Genomic DNA, 18,292 nt, shown 5'->3' with positions numbered 1-18,292 from the left:
CTCAAAACTCTTCTGAGCTCTTACAAGAGATACCACCACACATACTTCTGGGTAACATCCATCACCTACAGTCACTGACAGGCTGTTTCCCAGCTTAGGCCCACTTCGAGGATAACCATGTGCAGTCCATGATATTTCATACAGGACTGAACAGCTTTTTAAAACCAGTACTGTCCTTCGGCTGAACAGGGTTCGTTTTGGCGGGGGTTGTTAGTGTGTTTGTTTTCTTCAAAAACAGCTAATTGAATTTCCACCAGGAAAAGACATCCTTTCTGTGTACACTAAGATTAAATACTAGTTGTTTGTGGTTTGCACAGTATAAACAGTAAAATCAAAGACAAATTCCTCAACAGAACTCCTAAGGTCACATCTCTGCACTGGTGCAGAATAGCTGCCTCTGCATCAGTCTTCTCAGACACTTACCTAGCCTCTTCTTGGAGGCACTCAGTGACACACTGTCCTAAATTGGACTCTTGCTTCCCTATCAGTTACAAAGTTTTTCCTAACATCCAGCCAGGATCTTCTCTGTTCCAATTTCCCTTTATTCCTCCCAGTGGGTGTTTAAAACAACTGATCTCTGACCTCTTTCTGCTCAAGCAACCAAGACTGCTCAACATTTCACATAAACACACTAATCTGAGAAATCTCTCTGGCTTGTTTTTTTCTCTTCTGAATGGGAAGCTGGCCCATTGATGATTACAGACCTTACAAGAGCTTCAATCTAGTCTAATTTGTAAAAAGATTTTCAAAGTTTTTTTTTTCCAAAAATTAAAGATAAAAGCAAGAAAGAAAAGTAAATAATGAAACAAAGAGCACTATATTGAAGTTATTCCACCAGAGAAAGTGCCCCGGATTGCATATTTTCTGTGCAAAACCTGCACAACACAACCCTGCACACCCTACAGATCCCTCTTTAACCCCACACATATCAGGTCAGCATGTGTTAAGGATGAAGGTTAATGCCACATGTGAAAGCAAAAGAACTGAGTGAGCTGGAATGCCATGGCCCATTCAAGCCCCTGCACAGAAAGGAATTAAACATTATCTGAAGGTGGAAACACTTTGCTGTGCCTTTGAATATGTGCACTGAGGCAAACGATCAGTGAGTTAAAAGTGAATCACACCCAAATGGGATTTAATTAAAAAAATCCAGCTGTCTCTAGGAGATTCTGCTATGCTTTGCACTGTAATTCTCCTAATGTAACCTTCTGTTTCGAACAATCAATTGCTTCTTTTAAAATGGAGAGGTTTTGAAACTATCAAATCACCTTGTACACCAGAGCATAGAGGCCTGACATACACAAGAGGAGTGAAGAAACTCTGTGTTTTCATGCAAAGCAGTCTCTGGTCTAAGTCTGCTCTTTTATTTGAGACTACTGATGCCATGCAACGTGAGGATGGCTACTTTTGCATCCAACTCTGTAGCTGATGGAAACTGCCAGGGAATGACATTGCCAAGGAAAAGCACGCACATCCTGTTTAAGATGCTCCAGGAGGCATGGTGGCTAATATGAGACAGCAACTCATTCTTTCCATTTTTTGACTCAATCACCACATACCTAGCTCAAGAGTAATTCCTCATTGCTTGACTAGAACTCATGCAATTATCTGTAAAGCAGCTACAAACCTGTGGAGAATCATTTTACTTTTACAAATGTTGTATCACTTCTACAAACAATTTCTGAATTTAAGAAGTATTTCATAGTCAAAAGTGAGACACCACTCTTCTGCCATCTAGAAGATTATTTTTCCTTTTGAGCATACTAGAGCAGGGATCCCAACACGTTGGATTATAAATGCCTAGTTTCAGTTGCCTAAAGCATTGCTAAACTTTAACATTTTGGGATGTGCAATTTCTATGTTGCACATATACTGAAATCTTCCTAGAAAATATCAACCAATGCATATCAACTATTTTTGAAAATGAAAGCAAAGATGTTGTTTGACCCTTCCCCAAAAAATCGAATTATCCAAAAGCAAGAGTCCTGAAAGTGGATTGGTGACAGGTGCTCCTTGCAGTCCTGCTTTGGCACCACCTCTCTTCCTGGTCTGTGTTACCACTATTTCTGAATCCTTTCATTTCTATTTTATCAGGGAATATGTTCATTTCCAAATCTCATATCTAACTTGTAGGGGAGGTAATAATTTTTACTGATTGAATGTTAACCAGATACATTCTGTCCATTTCTTGGCACTGCCTCAGAACTATTATCCTTCTAAATGATAACTGTATCTCCATTCCCTACCTTTATTTTATAATAGCCATTTCCCTTCCCTCATCTTTTATCTGACCTGACAATTACAAAGGTATCAGGGCTGTAACACCACCTGTGTGTTTGTTCCACTAGGGAGGTGCCTTCAGTTGAGAACTTCTGCTGTTGCTATGGAAGTATAATTTTGAAAAGTGATCAAAGCCTTAAAATTAGCTCATTAATCTTGGTGTTTTAAGGGGTTAAGTGCTTCCCCGAGCTTGTTAAAACTCCACAAACTAGGACTTTTAACAAATAAAATGTCTTAAGTTGTCAAATAAATGAGAAACATTGTATATAGCACATTTATGGACAGTGAAAAATCCAAATGTTGGTCCATAAAAGGTTGAAAAATATTTGATGCAATATCTTGCTTTATGTGAGACAACAGAACAAGCATAGTAATGGTTGGTTTCATCATAATCTTCATCGATTCTTCTACCCAATGGTTCCTTAGGCTGAATATAGTGACTGATTTTTTAAATTATTTTTTGGTATGGTAACATCAGATGAGACCATTATTTGGAAATGGACAGCAAGCCTATAGTCAGCAGTTTAGAGAAAGGTACTGGCAGGCTGAAAATAGCATTGAAAAGTATTACAAGAGTGTTCTGAAGCCTGAAAAATGGACTTTATCATGAGGGTAAAATGAAAAACAGTCTATTTAAGTCTGTTCAGAAGAGAATTATGACTCTGTAATGCAGCACAGTGACAGTCAAAGCAAGCCATACACATAGTGAAGATAGCTAGCTGCTGGAAGAAAACTATTAGGGAGGTGATATTTCTTCCAATCAAGTTAGAATGCTTTTTTAAAAAGAGTTTATAGCTTAGTGTTACAGTCTTGATGAAGAAATAACCTGGGAAGTTCTTTGATATGTGTGAGTCAGTGGAGTCACACTAGATTATAATAATGGTCTTTATTGCCTGTAAAAATCTATACATATAAGATTTCATCATGGTTAATGGCAGCTGCAAGGTGGCATAAACAAAAATTTCTGCCTTACAGGCTTTAAGCCAGAGATCTTTCCCAGCATTCTCCCACATCTTGTATGGGAGCTGTAAGGATGGTAGTTTCACAAGGTAGGAATGGTAGGAAAACACCTTGGAACTTTTTTTTTTAAAAAAAAAACAGCAATCAAAAGACTTGAACTCAAGTTCTTCCTCCAAGAAGAACTTGAAACATTTCACAGGAAAAAGTTAAGAATATAAAAATTGAAACTGTGTAAACTGGTTAGATAGCAATACCAAGTGCGTAATCAACCACATAGGCTGTTCTTAGCAAGGTTTCAGTATGTTACTAGATCCCAATTCGGCTATAATTTCTTATAACTCACCTGAAGAAACAATCTTTAAAGCCCCCAAAGGTAAAACTGGAAAAACCTTAAGTAACTTACCTCCTCCATTCCTCAGCTGTAAGGCAGGATCACCCATGCATAAGCCATGCCTGATTAAAACCCTGATCTAAATGCTTTTACTGAGCAAGGTTCCTTGGCTGTTGTAATCTTCAAATCCAGTACAATTTTCCTAAATTGCATCTCCCTTGTTTCAGATTTTTTTTCTAAATATCTGATAAACCAAATGGTGCTTCCTATACAGATTACACTAAATCCACTTAAAATATCAATGAAGCTAACATAAGACTACGCCCAAATAAAGATGACTGAAGTAATGAATAAATATTGTTAAAAATTTTTGTTTTGATCCCCTGTGGAGATTTGTAAAAGTTGACCCAAGAGATATCTAATGATCTAATTTATGAAATTCAGTTTCTAATTTCTCTATCATCTTTATTAGATTGGAAAACACATTATATATCTGTTAAGGACACTGAAATGGAAAAACAAAACAAAACAAAACAAAAAACAAACAAAAAAAACCCTAGATTTAGAGGTCCAGTTGAGTGAAGAGGCCCCAAAGGACTTTCTTGAACAGTTGTCAAAATTTCATGAAATTAAACCTTTTTTTGTTTGTTTGTTTCTTTTGTTTTGCTGTTCTTTACAACCTACAAGGCTTTTGATTTGAAGCTAGCTGTTGAACTGAAAAGCTTTAGAACCCACTGGAGGAGACCTGGGATCAGTAGGGAAGCTGAGCAAAGACCGTGACAGAAAGGCAGGTTAAGAAATATATTTGATTTTGAGATGAATTTGTCTTACATTAATAAAGCTTTCTAAAGAAGTGAAATGGTTGCACTTTCTGAGTAGGAAGATACAAGTGTGCTGAGCTATGTATGTAAAAGAAGACTTGAGCTTACAAAAGTGTTAGAAATTTAGTCGGAGGCTTTTACAAACATGGATATAAATGCTTTGTATCATATCTTTCTTGTGACCTTTTATGCCAAATACACAGAACCTTGGTAGGAGGTATTATCACTTAAGCTTTCATAGTTGGTAACCAAAATGACAGCTTGAAAGAAAAACAATATATTGTCAGATAGACAAGAAGTGGCTTCTGTATGTCAGACAGCGTTAGGTGTTTCTATTAAGGACATAAAAACATGTACAAAGAGGAGAAGTCCAAACATGTAGTACTGATATTGTAAAAAGAGTGAAAGGGATGGTGCATGAAGAGCATTGTCTCTCTACTTCAGAAATCATCATAAAGAAGCAAGACAAAATTGCACCAAAGGCAACAAAGAAAGACTTCAGTTCTTAGTTGTGACTGAGCAGGGATGAGAGAGAGCATTGGCTCGACTATAACGTACCCAGTTAATATCCTTTCATATTTTCTCATCATCCCTTTACTTCTTCTGAAATTCCTTCATCTAAAAGGGAGTATTTGATTTAAAACACTAGGTGAAAGTCTCTGATGTTTTTAACCAGAGTGATGCTTTTTTAGACAGTGTAGTTCAAAATTATATTTTTATTTCTACCACTTTATGTATTTCCTTTACTATCTCATTCCTTTTGTCCTATCGTTCTGGAAACGCATAACAGTGAGATGGTTTTGGTTCAGATCCTACTCTAATGTTCAAATAATTCAAAACATTTGGTCTATTTGGGGAAGTCTGAAAGATACGGAGCTTGTTACTTCCTGCTGTTCTAGCCATTTTTAATGTCACCTTTAAAACATAAATACCAGATGAGATGATACAGTTGGATCATTTGACTTCAGACAGTAGAAGATATTCTTAAGGGAACGTTAGTTTAAGCAGTACTTCTCTGTATTGTGAAACATAAAAAGGCCCTAAAAGCACCCCTAGAAGGGATAATATTGCCTATATTTATGTCCTAATGGAATCAAGTGAAGCTTTCAGGCCTCATTGAAAGATGTTGTCTTTGCTTTCAAAGAATTTAGGGACTGTAATTTGTGATTATTTCCACCAACTTGGTAACATATTTAGCCAAACTCTAAGAAATTGTATTGTTATATTGATTGTGACTTTTTTTCTGTGAAGTCAAAGGGGCTTTAGTGCTACAGAAACATCTTGATGGAAGTGGTTAATTCAATCTTTAAGTTGCAGTGCAGCATTCAGAGAAAGCTTTTAGTCCTTAGGTAAGCTGACAAATTAAATTTAGGGTTTCTGGTTCAGGGACATGTTTTTGTGATTTCTGCTATTAGTTTTACATTATGCTTTCAGCTCCCCAGGATTCTGCATAGAAACTATGAGTTAAAAAGTTTTTATTATTTTACTTCCAGGCTTTGTAAGTTGGAGGGGGTAAATGAATGTAGGCAGAGAAGAGATCAGCAGGGGGAACACTGCCACATATTCAGTACGCTCAGCGACCAAACCAAGAATTGTTGGGTGACAGCACAAGACTTTGGGGCTGACTTTTCTCCTATTAAGGGTGGTCCAAGTTTGCATGAAATCTTCTGAAGGCCAAAATGGAGGGAGAGATTTGTGTGACACGCTGAACTAAATGGTAGGTCTTACTGAGGTATCTGCCTTTCCTCTAGTGGCAGGGTTCTAGATATTGTTCTAGGAAGAACTCTGTTCCAAAAGCCATTTAGTGTGAAGCTACACACTGGGAGGCTGGGCAAAATCTTTTTATTTCTAGACATCATCCCATGAGCATTTCTTATAAGGGTTTCCTACATAGGTGTATGTAATGCACACATACTCTAGAAGATTTCTGCCATATCATTGCATATCTTTATATTATATGCATAGTTATTAACAAATAGTCCCCATGAAATCAAGTAAACAAGGTCCACCTCTCTTTTAGAGGAAAGCAGAACTTGAGAAGCAGTAAAAGCAGTAAAAATCCACAAACCGGAGTTCTTGCAAAGACAAAATAAAACCATGGTGGGCAAAAAAGAACCCCTCAAGCCTTCTCATCCTCCTCTGAAGAAGTTTCAACAATCAAAAAAGCAATTTAGAAAAGATTCATCAACACTGTCTCATTTTTCACCAGCTCGCACTAAGGTCTGTATTCACTGATAAACCAATCTCAAAGCAAACTGATCAAACCCAAGACTAACCAGAAACAGTAATGATTAATTTTGAAGCTATTCTTCTGGTGAACTCTTCAAGCTTATGATGCCCGACTTCTGCTGTGTGTTCTTTCCAAGTAGCATTTCTCTGCTCAGATCTTGCATATTTAATTAAAATTTATGTCTTAGTATTAGCTACTTCTGATATAACAGGGCATTGAACTCAAAAGTCAGATTTTAGCTGCTTACAAGGGTGTGAACTTGCAAATTTAACTGACTTTTGCAATGTGACAGATCAAGACAAACTTCTATACCTCTGCACTGACTTCTAGCCTTTGAAGCTTGAGTCTCTTCTTTAAGATCAGTGTGAAACCTAGCATGAGCTTCACTGCAACAAGGCTGAACTCATGGGGCTATCATGGTAATTTCATTTATGTGTCTTAATGTTATATGAAAGATGCAACACATTTCCCACATGTAATCTATCAACAAATCTACTGAAAGCAAAGTGTTGTCTGCTCCATTATAAACTTGCTTAAAAAAACTTACTTAAATCTTCAAAATATTTCAGTTTCGTAGCTCTTTAGCATCAAGCCTGTAATAAAACATAAAGTAACCTATGAATCCTTTACAGCATGGAACTTCCTTGCTTTACTACTGACACAAGCAGTGAAGGTGTCTAAAATGTAAAGCAACCCAATTAGCCTAGCATCAAGGGTTAGCAAGCTTGACTCTCAAATGCAGTTTGATGTGTTGGGCCTCTTGGATACACAAATCTCCTGTATGATCATTGACTTGCCAAGATCTGAGAAGGACTCAGAGGGCTGGAGCATTTACTGAAATCACTGATATATGACTGCGTAGCTAGGACTACTTGCAGCTGTAAAGGCAGAAGCCTGTAATAATTACCCTGTTCCTCAGCTCATTCAGCTGGAAAACAGGGGCTCTGATATTTTCCTGCTTCAAAGGGGCTGTGAAGCTTAATTAATCCATCTGTAAAGTGTTTGGGGATCTTCGCTTGAGGGTATTTTGCATACAAAGTGTTTTTCCTTTTAGCCTTCTGAAAATATTAATTGTGCCATAGAAGCATCGAATGGCATAAGCAAGAGTTGAGCTCCACTGCAAAGTCATTTGAATAGTGCACACACTGAAGCCAGTCAGCAGAGTAATTTCACAGAAAGAGAAATGTGTGCAGGAAGAAGAGAAACACTAACAGAATCACACATGTTCATAGGGCTAGAGCAGAACTAACTGATTTTAAGCTGTTTCAATTGCTTTGAATATGTTATTTTCCCTACAAATTGGTTTATCTGGTGGTTGCTTTTCTGTCTTTCAAGACTTCCTGCATCTAAAGCATTCCTCTACATTTGTTCCAAGCCACTACACGCTTAGCGTAGTCGCTTACAAGCCACTTTTATGCTCTAGCCTTATGGATAAGAGGGTCACGGAGAAGATGTCTACTTTTCATTTGCCTCACAGTGGGATGAGAACATTAGTCTGTTAAGTAGAAACATAGGAGATATCTAAGCTTAGCCTTACAAAAAACTAAAAGGATGAAAGTGCCAGCATATTATTTCTCAGCAGCAGGTTAACAATCCCCTGGGCTCACACAAATTCAAGTATATTTCCCAACCACACACTTACACACACACACACACACACACACACACACACACACACACAGAATCCTTTCTCTGAAGTCACACTGTTTCTACCAGACTATCAAAACTGAGAAGATCCACAAGGAAAGAAAGAAAGCCAGGAAAAGGACACACAAAAGGATCAGCCACTTCCTCTGGCATAGAGGTTGAAGCTGGGTAAATAAGGGCTTCACCCTTATACCTACTTCAAACCAAAGAGAATCGGATGCAAAAGTACTAGGAAGATGAAGACCGAACCTTCTGTTCTGCTTCCTACTGCAGGTGTGGGAGTTAAGAGCTTTACCTTTGACTGATGCTATGGTTCTTCCAGAAGGTGCTAGCCTTTGTTACCCTACCAGAGTCCTCAATCCTATGTCAAGCTGTATTATAACTCATTGCAAACTCTGGGCTGGTGAGTAGAGAAACATATAAAAGATTTAAAAGAAAATACACCTAAAGAGGAGTATAAGGAAACATTTCATTGAAGATACAGGTCATATTGACAGAGGTGACAGACAGATGTTGTAATGCTGGTCTCTTCTGTGACATGCAACTCCTGCTAATAAGCTAGAAAAATGGGCATTTTATGCATGCACTTTTGCATTTGGATTTTATTCCTTTGGTCCTCTCATACACATTTTGGAGCCCAGTGTCTTACCTGGAAAGCTTAAAAAATCAGAAGGTGAGTAATTTCCACCCTTCCAAATAAATAATTACATACCATGATTCTTAAGACGATAGAGGATTATTATTCTTTTGTAAGGAAAGTATGATATGACTCATTATTTGGGAGGCTTAAAGAGCCTGCAACAGTAGGAAAAACACAATATAGAGCACAAGAAATAGCTACAGTATTTAAAAGGTAAACCACACAGTTGTATGAGTACATAAAATACTTTTTGAAGTAAGATTTTGCTACAAGCACCAATGACATTCAGGACAGCTGGACAGCTGAGCAGCTGGACAGACAATTTATTTTTATGATGTTCTGTATGATAAAGCAAGCAATTTTCAGGATAGATAAGGGCCAAAATATGTTGGCCCAAGTATTGTAAAACAGGTGTTTTTTCTTCACAAATTATTCACTACAAATGATGGCTGTTAGAGTGGCTGAATGAATTCTGTAATATAAACTATTGTATTTCTTATGCCTGAGACAGAGTTCATTGTTATGATTTTTTAAAAAATTTATGCTAAACTATTTAATAATGAAACATTTGGAATAAATTTAGGTCTACCAAATATTTTTTCACTTTAGGGCTAACCCTAACTATCTCCTCCTAAACTGAATAATAACACCTTTCTGTGAACTATCTGGTGCCACAAGTTCTGTAAAGGATTTCAAAGAAATGTCAAAACTATTTTGTGTTATCTAACTATTTCATGTTGTCTATTATACACAGTTATTCATTCTCTCTAACATTCACTCTTTTAATAGAGTGAATTTCACCTAGCTGCCTTTGTACTGAAGAATTAACAGCTCAAATAAAAACAGCGATAATACAAATGCCTTTACTTTCTCTATGAAGCAATACAAGGAAAGCAGAGAGTAAACAATGATCTTTGCTTAGTCTGTCTGCACTAAAAATGCTTGGGCCTATATGAACATTCTAGATTCATCACAATTTCAAGAAAGGATGAGATCTGGAAAGTTTTCCTTCCCTTTCTTCTTCTCTGTTGTCATTTTCTGTTCTCTATGAGGAAGACAGTCATGTATATTGGCCAGAAAGGACCTGTGGCATTCTTCAAAATGTCTCTGAATTGGGAGACGGGGGAAACAAGAATCTTGCCGTTACAGACTAAGTATAGCAAACTCTATCTGTAACAAACCTGCAGAATGAGTTTTGGTCTTATGAATTCATGTCTATATCTTATCTATCAGAACATATTTTTGTTGTCATTCTAATAAATAACACTACTACATTTGTAGCTGTGCTTTTAGATGACAAAAATGTTGTTCATACTTGCTTCAGTTGGCTGGGCGAATAAATGGGAGCCCTTTATTCAAATCCATTTTCTGCCTGTTTTAGGAAAAAGTCAGAAATAAATGTTTCCTAGATGAGTGCCCGAAATTTTGGGCTGTGGAGTCACTTTTATTGTCTTTTTCTCCAGCCCATTGAAAGTGTCATTATTTTCATGCAAAACAGGGAATGAAAGATCCTTACTGCAGAACAACTGACGGACTTCTGGCTGAAGTATTCCCGTTGCGGGATGTGGGTTCACTTCTCTGAGGCAGAGGAAGAAACTGAGCAAAGACTTCATTTCAGCTAAAATTATTCAGAGAATTCCACCCACATTTGCAAATATAGGATTCAACAATATCATTTCACTCCTTTCTGCTCCATTACCACAAGGTGCTATGAGAATATCTTTTCAAACTCCCCAGCATCCCACACCAGGTACAAGATGTTGAGCAATGCCATCTCTAGACGACTGTCATACAAGCAGAACACCTTTCTTTTTATGCTGATATTGCCTCTAGTAATAAGATATCACTCAAATAGTATGATGACTCGCTGCAGTATAGAGACCGATAAAAGATCACTTCTAACCAGTGATTTGCCCACGCTAAACACCAAGAGATCAACTCTGAGTAACTAATAAATTGGTTAATTCTGGCATTAAGGAATGTTGGATTATACTACAGTCATGCCTTCTTCTTTTTTTCTTTTTTCTTTTTCTTTCTTTTTTTTTTTTTAATAGAAAAACAAACATAATAGAAATACGTAATTTAATTCGGTCGGTACTTTCACGAATTTGTCAGTCTTAAAGTTATTATACAAAATAAACATTTAGTTACAGCTTCATAGTTTACTTTAAGCCATGAAATCCCTGAATTAATACTTCAAGCTGTTTTTACAGCAATTTTTTCTTTGTTGAGACAACTAGTACTGACAGAAACTTTCCAGACCAACATCTGACATATTAGTGTAAATAGGATGTTAAGAGGTGATTTTATGTTGACTAATATTTACCTGATAGGTTTAGCATCACATTCATGTTCTATTCTCAGATAATTTGTCAGCATTAATATAATATATTCCTCTATCTGGCATAATAAAGCTTTTAATTATACTTTACTAAGCCTGCTTAATTACTTTTAGCAAATAATATATGGGTAGTAGAGAGATTACGGTCATGAAAAATGTCTTTCAATTCTGCATTCAGATTTGGGAAGTAGTGGTTAATAGATGGACATGTTGCTACACAGCAGTACACCATAGTACCTCCACTGCTAACAGTGGAGATATTTAGCTGATCAAATGCAACTATGTCTAACACAAATTTTCTCAAGTTGTTCAGGTAAATAATATTACTTACTTAGAACCAAAACTATTAGGATTTACAGTCCCCTCTCAAATTAAATGCTTCTTGCATTTATCTATGGACATATCTATATCTATGAAGATAAAATGAGGCAGAGAGTTACAACTGTGAGAAATAAGGAAACCAGGGTAAGAAAGTTAGTGCCAGATCACATTTTCTATACTCATCAAATACAACACACCTTTTCAAAAACAAGAAATCTTTTATTCCCAGACATCTCTACCAACTTAAGAACATCTGTGTAGAGATCATTGTTTAATGCTCAAGTCCAGCTTGACTGTATCTCTGCACACAATAATTCAGCTAATAGTCACTATCTTGAAGTCAGTCTGACCATGGTCAAACTGAGTAGCATCGGTTAATTCCGACTTCAAAATATCTCCCCTAAGTGGGCGAGACATAAAGTCTCTCACCCACTTAGGGGAAAGTAGGTGACAGGCTTTTAAATCATATTAAAAATTATATCCAAGACTTATTATCCAAGACAATTATATCCATCCTTTATACTGCACTAGTTTTGCTTTGACTGAACATTAAAATATTTGAAAACTAGGAAGTTACAGTGATCTCTGTGGCATCACTTCTTTTCCTGTGTGCTTGCTTTGTGTGCCCAGTGGAATTGGGGTGGCATGGAGAAAATATCATTCAATCCAATACTGCAGAATAACCACAGATGGGGGAAGAATTCAAATGACATGTGCAGCTTTTATGCTTGCTATTTTAATATAATTTCTTAGTCTTTATTTTAAAGGAAAAGAAATAAGAAAAGTAATTTTGCAGCAACTGTGACATCTTCCTTTTATGACTCAGTAACATATCAGCATAGATAGCGATCATTTAAGCCAAAAAAACAACTGCATTAAGCAGGAGGTTCTCAAAGAGTGGGCAGAAGTGACCTCAGGATAAAGATAGACTTTACTCATTGCCCCTTTTCAGGTCTAGTCAAATTTTGTGAAGAAAAAACTTGCAGAAGTCTGGTAGGTAAGAAAGAACAATAGGGTCTTTTCTTTTCTTTTCTTTTCTTTTGACCTACAGACTTTTAGGGATATCTCTTGCCCACACGAGGTCTAAGAAAGGATGTGAAACACTGAGTCAAATAAAATTTGATATTGTAGCAAAAGCTGAGTGGCTGTAATCTGATCATATTCTAGAAAATAGTCTTTGTTAACAAGGGAAGTATGAGCATTTTGCCAAGGAAAGCTGAAAGAATATTTTACAATAAAATTCTCATTAACCCAACACAGACTGCCAGCATCTCCTCTTTAATAAAAATTAGTGAATACGGCTATCGTGGTATCTCTTCCGAATTATTATCTGAGAATCCTCAGAGTGACTCTCTTCATGTTCTGTGGTTTCAAACAGTTTGATGTTCAAACTGAGCCATTATACTTAATACACATAATACAAAGTAGTTCTGAATCTATATACTGAGCAACCATTGTCTCTGTGATAAAAGGCAAAACTCAAAATATTTACTGCAGATCAAATCCAATACATTTAAATGAAGCTCAGTGAAACTTTTCCTTAGAGTTAGCCAACAAACGGAAATTGCTTAAATATGTAAACTGCCTATGAAAGGTAACAATGAAAAAGTAGAAATAAAGTAAGGGTAAGATAAAAACTTGAATAACAAGTTGTGATCCAAGGCACTATAATGATAGATTTAAATCCTGTCAATATGATAGAAGTAACATCAACTGTACAGCACCACTGACAATAAGAGGTGAGACCTACTGCTCTTTGTGACCATGATAGATGCAAAAGCATTAGTTTGTCCCAATATCTTCCTCTGTAGATTCCTCCTCCCAGGTCTGCAGCACTTTACACTTTGATTACCTGTCTTCCGGAGGCTCCCACTCCGTGAGTGGGTGGACTTCAATGTCGAGGAAAGTTGTGCATGTTCAGAAAGTTCAATGTTCCCTATGAGCTCTTCCTATGAGAAGACGCATACTATTTAAATATAAGACATTAATAGTAGGGAGATGTTCCCATGTGCAAAATGCCACAAGTTAAAGTCTATTCTGGAGTGAAGAAATTACAGGTTGTCTTTACCAGGTAGACAAAGACAAATTGTAATGGCTCTACACAGCCCAAAATATACATGAAAAAATTAAAGTCATGTTTTATTGTAAAGGAACTCAGCACAGAGGACTTCGAAAAGATTTAGGCTTTGTCACTCAGTGCTGAATGGATTAAGCTGGAGAAGGAGTAAAGTTAATGCAAAAGAGTAAGGAAATGGAACAGGTCTTGCTCTCCGTCAAAAATATGTAAATGACAGTGAAATGACTTGATTTTCCAAGTTTTTACATTCTGCTAAAACCAAATAGGACAGTATTTGGCTCTGGTGTTAGAGCTGCCTGAATTTAAATGAGGGAACAATACTACTCCGAAACGTTTTCCTATGCTTTTTATTCAGTGGAGAGAGAGGGAAAAAAAAAAAAAAGGAAAAAAGCTTTTTCTGTCAACACAGCTAGACAGAAAACAGACGAAATACTTTATACAAATATTTTCACACTAAGTCCACTGCAACTTAATGTTCAGAAATTCTTGTGTGCCCTCCATTAGTCAGATGCTGGTGTAAACTTTTCTTTTTCTTTAATGGGTCTGAATGCATAACAAGCATGAGACAAAAATATTCAACATTCCTCCAGAGGACACCAGATAATTGTCCCAAAAAATTCTCTCCAAGTTTAGCCAATAATGGGCTAAACTTTATCCAATAACTGCAACCTGTCTCTTTCCTGACTTATTATTTCTGAAGTTTGTATCTTTAAGCATATCTGGTATATTTAGGCTGAGTCCCAAAACCAAAAACTATCATCTGTATAAACATGCTGGCTGAATTTTATTGCCTGAAATACAGTAACAAAAAAAGAAAATATATTTACATCATAAAGAATGACCCTTAAGATTACCATGTAATTCTGTCAATAAGCTGCCAGAAACCAAACAAGTCAGTACAATTAGTTGTATATCAATATTTCAACTTTTAACTTAAATGCTAAAAAATGAATATAGTTATTTCATCTATGTATAAAATTGTTTCCTCTAAGGTTTTGATAACAGTAAATGCAAATTCTGGCCAATCGCAATATGTAATTGCTAGATGATTGATGATTTAATCAAGTGTTTATGTTGAAAAGAAACTCAATCAACAGCTTGAAATAGAACACTACACGTACCTTATAACGGGCTTTAACGCCTTCTGTGTGCTTACCAACACTTAGGACTCACCACATTCTCTTGCATCTGTTAATCACCAGTTAATCCATGCTTTCATGTAAGCAGAAACAGGTCACTCAGCCTGCTCTGTATAGGCAGAGTTAATCGACATTTCGAAAGACATTTCGAAAACAGTGTTTCAGCACAAAGCTAGGCTAGGCGTTCAATATCCCACTCCAAAATCATTCCCACCAAATCTAGGCGACTTATTAAAGAGCCAATAAGGACAGTAATAGCTGATCAATCTTTAGTTTGGAAGCCTCAATAATGCCGTTTTTATAGACACGGATAAATGGTCTTTGACAATCTCTTTGTGCTATGTGTGTGGGTAATGTTCTTTGAAATCCCCTTCCATAGGAATAATAGAGGAAGAGATTAATCAAGTATCTTATAACTGTTTGCTAGCAACACTATAGATGTTTTTGTATCTGTTTGGGCTCAGGATCTGATTAGCTCCCACTGGCTGGCACAATCACTTTGGATAATGCTGCTTAAAAACATGCTATGCTACAGCAATTTTTGAGGGCCGTCTTGAACACTCAAGTGCTTATTACAAAATACTGCTCAGAGCTGTCTGAGATGATTTTGATGGCTGCTCACAGGAGAATGAGAAAATTGCTGGAAAGAGTCCAGCTGAAATAAATAAATACAAGATTCTTTAAGTGTTTAGTTCCAAATTCAGTTTGAAGACTCAGAAGTCTCTGAAACATGTGCGCACACCCACTCACTCTTAAAGCAACATTAATAAGCACCTCTGCCCCAGCTGACAGCAGCCAAACATTCTCAATTGCAAACCACCCCCAATTACATTAACAGAAACATGAGTAATCCATACCACGGAATGCATATGAGTCAGTAATGATGTTAAATTATATAGTGCATCCCTAAAATATTGACCTTTAGCTCATGAAATTTCCATTATAATTTCCATTATAATTTTCTTTTAAATCTGCAGTCCCCTTGTTAAAGATTAACCTTGTTAGCCAGGATTGTACATGACTATGTCAAAGCTACAAAAGTCTAAACCTTGAGTACTCTATTTTTGACTAGAGTACTGAATCTTACGTAAGATCAAATGTTTTAAACTACTTTGGAATTGTAGATTAAAGTAGACCAACTTAGACAGCAAAATCCAACACTTTCTCTTCTGTAATTCTTGCCCAGATGAATAATTGTACGATCTCCAAGCACCTCAGGATTGCTTACAAGCATAAACACCATTTGCCATAACTGAGGCCAAAGAAAAGCAACTTGGGGGTATCTAACAAGCAACTATGCATTGTGAGGAAACTGCTGGGTCACTGTCTAAAACACGTCCTGCTATAGCCAGGATTCTATCACCCAATCACTTATTTTAAAGTATCACATATTTTAGCTTTGCTACTATTAGTCAAAAAAATGAAAGAAGTTTCTCTTTTTATTTATGGCAACTTTATACTTGCTTGTTCTTGAACTAACACCTCTAAAAATACATACAGGTCTTTTCCAGGTCTGTAGCTGGTTTCTTTGTGGGATGACTTCCTCAGAGTCTAAGTTGGAATTTAGAATTTAATGCCATTCCAAATCTTTAGTTGTCTAGTTCTTTCCATACCCATAGGCTGGGGATTGACCTTCTGGAGAGCAGCTCTGCAGACCTGGGCATCATGGTGGATGACAAGGTGACCATGAGGCAGCAGTGTGCCCTCGTGGCCAAGAAGGCCAATGGGATCCTGGGGTGCATTAAGAGCATCTCCAGCAGATCGAGGGAGGGGATCCTGCCCCTCTACTCAGCCCTGGTGAGGCCACATCTGGAGTATTGTGTCCAGTTCTGGGCCCCACAGTACAAGAGGGATGTGGAGCTGCTGCTGGAGAGAGTCCAGCACAGGGCCACAAGGATGATCAGGGGTCTGGAACATCTGCCCCATGAGGAAAGACTGAGAGAGCTGGGCCTGTTCAGCCTGGAGAAGAGAAGGCTGAGAGGGGATCTAATCAGTGTATATAAGTACCTCAAGGGAGGCAGTGAGGAGGATGGTGCTGGCCTCTTTTCAGTGGTGGCCACCAACAGAACTAGAGGAAAAGGCCAAAAACAGAAGCATCAGAAGTTCCACAGGAACTTAAGGACAAATTTCTTAACAGTGAGGGTGACAGAGCCCTGGAACAGGCTGCCCAGAGAGGTTGTGGAGTCTCCTCCTCTGGAGATCTTCAAAACCCACTTGGACGCAGCCCTGTGCCACATGCTCTAGGTGACCCTGCATGTGCAAGGGAGTTGGACTAGATGACCTCTAGAGGTCCCTTTCAACCTTAAGCATTCTATGATTGTATGATCTCCTTCTTCAATCTCTCCCTTGTTCACTTTATAAATTCTCCTGTTGTTTTCGCTCCTTAACTCCTTGATCACATACTACCACATTTACCATCTTATCAATGTTCAAAATATATAGTGAACGATTCTAAAATTGCTGCTGTACCTGATTTTATGCAATTGTCTTAAAAAAGTAGCATATTTGTAAAATCTGCAAAGATGCTCAGCTAGAAGAAACTACAAGAAGTACTGAGACTAGAGAAATACAATGACCAAGATTTATTCAGATCCCAAGCAAACTTCCAATGAATGAACAGATTTACAATATTCGGAGTAGAACTGCTCTGAAAGTCTGATTATTGAAATATCACCATGAAAGCTGGTCTTCTATCAATCCCTACCAATTTACAGTTATTCCAAGCGTCTACATGCAGACAAACAAACGGATAAAAATCTTTGCACGTAATTTATGTATGGGATCCCCAAGACTGTTCTCTGTATTTTTATAAATCATTTAATCAATATTAATCATAAATCACAGATGGGCTTGTTTCTGTGGAACACTTGAACCAGAAACTGACTTAAAAGCAGGCACTTTTGAGCCCTGAACAGTTTGTCCTTTGCCACTAGGTTTCATCCTGCAGTCTGGAATTTCACTGTCACAAGCAAGCAGAAAAAGCAGCAAGTGGTGAAACAGCAGTTGTTACAAAATGATTAATGGAGATCCCAGCCCTTGTAGACTCATGTAGAGTAGTTTCAAAAATAGCCTGCCATATTAAGAGATATTTTACTGGACTATTTCTGAATTAATTCACACTTTTCATTTTACAGTTTCAATTTCAGCATGTCAAACTCTGCCTCTAAATTGAACGCAAAGCAAATACTCCTAAATTCATTCAGGTCTTCTGTATTCTGCAGATGGAAAGTTAAAATCTACTTTTCAAAAAGTCATCTTTTTTTTTTTAAGCAATAATTCTATCAAATCCCTTTATAGATTTTGTACCTGCATAGCTTTATTACTAATAATTCTACTATTCTTCTTAATAAAAATAGCATTATTTTATTGCAACAATGCCTAGCATATGACTGTGGGATAGCTTTATTTTAAAAAAACTAACAGTTTTTTAAAAAACAGTTGACATATTTACTCAGTGAAACTGAGTTAACATATCATTTTGTGCTAATTGAAATCTTTCACCTTA

This window comes from Tinamus guttatus, unplaced genomic scaffold (genome assembly GCF_059628265.1).
Source record: "Tinamus guttatus ecotype Peru unplaced genomic scaffold, ASM5962826v1 Tinamus_guttatus_pri_ptg000052l, whole genome shotgun sequence".
NCBI lineage: Eukaryota > Metazoa > Chordata > Aves > Tinamiformes > Tinamidae > Tinamus > Tinamus guttatus.
This window is presented reverse-complemented; position numbering follows the sequence as displayed.